Source organism: Mus pahari, chromosome 18, assembly GCF_900095145.1.
Source record: "Mus pahari chromosome 18, PAHARI_EIJ_v1.1, whole genome shotgun sequence".
Lineage (NCBI taxonomy): Eukaryota > Metazoa > Chordata > Mammalia > Rodentia > Muridae > Mus > Mus pahari.
Window position 1 is genome coordinate 47,777,373 of NC_034607.1, and position 1,235 is coordinate 47,778,607.

Consider the following 1,235-nt stretch of genomic DNA (forward strand, 5'->3'; position numbering starts at 1 on the left):
TAACTAAGTGAGATCCTCGCTCAGGGGTTAAATAGCTGGCCAGTGTCTTCTGAATCAGTTGCTGATTGAATAATGCCAAACATACAGATGTCTAATACAAGACATCTTCATGCCTGCCTCTCTCTCTCTCTCTCTCTCTCTCTCTCTCTCTCTCTCTCTCTCTCTCTCTCTCTCTCTCTCTCTCTGTTGTCCTCCCATGTTCAGGAGTTGTGCTCCCTTACTTGGATTATACTAAGAGAATACAGTCTAGTTGTCGACACTGACTGGACTGCCTGATCAATATGATAGAAGGAACAAATGTGGCCTTTCACTAAAAGACAACTTTAGATTATGAGCTTTGGGCACTATCTCTTCCTTTCACATCATTAAAGGCAAGGTTCATAGAAGCCACAGCCTCTATGTCACCCTTTGATGTCATGAAATGAAGGCTTCTCTGTGTTTGATAACTGATTAGTAATATCTAAATGATACCTATGAACAAAATACCTTTGAATAAGTTTATACATTCATGTCCTCCATAAGGGGAGAAATAGATATCTTCAGGAATCAAAATGACTGATTTGGGATGCAAATTTATGAAGGCAGTACTCTTATAGGACCAAGCAGAATGGCTTCTAAGACTGTTTTTGTGTGTTTGTTTGTTTGTTTTGTTTTGTTTTGTTTTGTGGTTTTTTGAGACAGGGTTTCTCTGTACAGTCCTGGCTGTCCTGGAACTCACTTTGTAGACCAGGCTGGCCTTGAACTCAGAAATCTGCCTGCCTCTGCCTCCCGAGTGCTGGGATTAAAGGTGTGCACCACCACGCCCGGTGGCTTCTAAGTCTGTTAAGCTGCTGTTTTATTTTTGAAATCCTTAGCTATAGGAGAGAGATCTTTATTGTATGATCTGTTTTGGGTTTGTTGTATAGACCTTGTCTGTGAAAAAGATTCTAGTGGAGTACTGTAGGCTTAGATTTTTCAAAACTCACGTTAATAATGGTTCTCAGATGATTTGACCTTCCTTCTAGCCACCTGACCAAAGGTAGGGAAGAAAAGATGGAAAATAGGACAGAGGGATGCGGACCTGCTTAGAGGGATGCGGACCTGCTTAGGGGGATGTGGACCTGCTTAGGGGGATGCGGACCTGCTTAGGGGGATGCGGACCTGCTTAGGGGGATGCGGACCTGCTTAGAGGGATGCGGACCTGCTTAGAGGGATGCGGACCTGCTTAGAGGGATGCGGACCTGCTTAGAGGGATG